The sequence below is a fragment of the Lactuca virosa genome, chromosome 6 (assembly GCF_052849685.1).
Source record: "Lactuca virosa cultivar CGN04683 chromosome 6, Lactuca_virosa_CGN04683_v6, whole genome shotgun sequence".
Taxonomy (NCBI): Eukaryota; Viridiplantae; Streptophyta; class Magnoliopsida; order Asterales; family Asteraceae; genus Lactuca; species Lactuca virosa.
The window spans coordinates 28127963-28131028 of record NC_136431.1 but is presented as its reverse complement, the minus strand read 5'-3'; positions in this window follow the sequence as shown (position 1 = coordinate 28131028).

The following is a 3066-nucleotide window of genomic DNA, read 5'->3' as shown; positions in this document are numbered from 1 at the left end:
GTTATAACTCGGATTTCAACGTTCTTTATATGTACGGAAACCTTGTGACATATAATACAACTTAGTTAAGATTATTTATTCTAAATAACCCTCTATCAAAAAGTCATTTTTGATGCTTATCGTCTCTAAATTGACTAGCCCGAATCAGCGGGCGTTACACTAGAATACCCTCGGGTCCACTCAGTCATCAGACTGGAATACCCCCGGTCTTTTGACTCACGCACGAAGCAGTAAAGTCTCAAACCAACACAATATGTCGACATATAACTGATAACAAATGTAATCAATAGACATATAATCATGCAATCAGAAATCACAGGTAGTCCTACAGATTTACCGGTCTATGCAAACCATCAACTAGCATATAATCATACAGATCTATCCCATACTCAGCATATCAATGTATAGCTGGATATCGATGCAATGGGCCGGCCTTGGTGCCTTCGACCAGTAAGTACAGTGAGGAAAACTCACCTTACAGTCTGAACAATAGCTGATGAGGTCCTGACTCCGAATCTCAACTCTAACCATCACCTATTCATCTAAATAACCAATTCTCAAACACCATTCAAAATACCCAAAATACCCGTTGGTCAAACTTAGTCAAAGTCAAAGTCAAAGTCAACGAGTCAACATAGCCGAGTTGACTCTAGCATCGTACACGGGGGCGTACTTCGGAGGTAGGCGGGGTGTACAAGCATCCGAGGCATCGGGTCCATATATGTGTACGTGCAGTGTACCCCGCGGTACGTCCAACGTACATAGCTGCGTACTTCTTAACCTATTTAACGCTTAACTCTTCGACTTAATGCTTCCAATTACAGATCCAAGGCTAAAATATCCTCAAGAGTCATAAATTTTCCAACTTTATGACCTTGCATGTCCATTAAGTGCTTAAAACACAAAAATACAACATCTTAATGCATTAAGAACTTCTATAGCATGCATGGAGTGAAACTAACCCTGAAGACTACCTTTTTATGACTTAAGACCCCTCCTAAGGTCTGAAAGGACGACTTATTGGGTTAAGAACATGCTATGCTCAAGAATCACCACATTTGGGACGAAAAGAACCTAAAATCAACCCCAAAACAAGATCTAAGTGAAACTTCACCAAGTTCATAACTTTATACCTCCAAGTGATGCCAGATGTTTGGGTGATTTTGGATCTAAAGTGATTCCCTCCTTCAAGACTGTCTCTACTTCCTTCCTTCTTCTTCAATGTGACAATCGTCAATTTTTGGCCAAGTTAAAGTCAACTAAAGTCAACAAGTCAAACCGGTCAACTCATCTAACCCTTGTACATTAGGGTTTCCATTATGTTTCTTATTGAACAACTCGCAATCTTAATACAAAGTATCACTTAGAGTTTTCACGTGTTCGGAATTTATAAACCCTAATCAGGGCAAGTGATGAAACTACTCGATAAAACATTATTCCTTAACCCTCAGGGGCATATAACAATCATAACGAGACTTAACGGGATGTACAAACCTTGCGTTGCGAAGCCACACTCAAAAAGGTCACAAAAGAAGTCTCTCTCAATCTCTTTCACTCTAACTCTCCCAAAACTCTCTAAGTAGGAGAAATCGCTACAAATGTGTGTAATCTCTCCCAAATCTCTCCAAGTATGTGAAATCTCTCCCAAATCTCTCCCTGTATGAGAAATCTCTCCATGAATGTCAAATCTCTCCCAAATCTCTCCAAGTATGTGAAATCTCTCCTAAATCTCTCTCTGTAGAGAAATCTCTCCAAGAATGTCAAATCTCTCCCAAATCTCTCCAAGTATGTGAAATCTCTCCCAAATCTCTCTCTGTATCAGAAATCTCTCCAAGAATGTCAAATCTCTCCCAAATCTCTCCAAGTATGTGAAATATCTCCCAAATCTCTCTCTGTATGAGAAATCTCTCTAAGAATGTCAAATCTCTCCCAAATCTCTCTAAGTATGCCAAATCTCTCCAAGTATGACAAATCTCTCCCAAATCTCTCACAAAATCTCTCTCAACTTTTTATAATCACTCGGGGCATCCCGACCCTCGAATTTGACGAAAACAGCTCGAAAACGGAAGTCTACGCGAAAAACAGCCTTAAGGAGCCGAAACTCCTCTTAGGAACCGAAACTCCTCTTAGGAACCGAAACTCCTAGAGCCGAACCTCCTGAGAACCAAAACCCTCTCAACCGAAATGGACCGAACGGTCGGTCTATTTCGGTCCCCTGACTAATCAGAACCGAGACCTGACTTTCGGCTCTTCCCTTCTTACCTTCGGTCCGAGAAGACTTCTCACTTTCGGTCCGAGAAGCACCTGCGCAGCCGAACCCCTCCACTCTCAGTCCCTTCTGATGAGCAGCCTGCGAGTCCTCTCGGTTCCCATGCACAACCGAGCCTCGCCTTCGGTTCTATGCTCCTAAGGAGCCGAACCTGCGCACCTTCGGCCCTGAAGTTCGGATTTCAGCAATTCCTACCCGGTTTTCAATATTTTTAGCGTTTTGAGCCCGTTTTTCGAGATTTTAACACGGGATTTTCACCCAAACTCATATTTTAACATAATAAACCCCAAATATTCATATTTTAATTATATTTTGAGGAAAATCCTTGCCTAAGAATAAAATCTAGTTGGTAAGATATTTAGGAGGAGTGTTGACTTATCCTTTGAACAAGGACACAAGCAACCTCCCCATACCTTCATAGTACAACCCCTAGTCACTATTCACCCATACCTAGTCAATCATTGTCTTTTTCCCACTCTTTTTCAGCCATAATGTTGAACAAAAGCTGGAGATATCCTCCCCTCTCCTCCCACTTTATTCACTCTTTCTTAAGAAGAACAAACACCTCTCTTCCACTTTCTCTCTCTAAAAATTCGAGATTCAAAGGCTGGTCTTGGGTTTTTCCTCCACATTTGGTAAGTATCTTCCTCCCACACTTAGATATTCTACTGTCTTTCATCCAAATCATAGATTGCTTACACAAATATCGTCATATTTGTGTTAGATCTTCAAATCTTCAAGCACCTCCCAAGTGTTCTTGAGTTGAGCACTTCTTTTATCCATCATCCATCTACTGA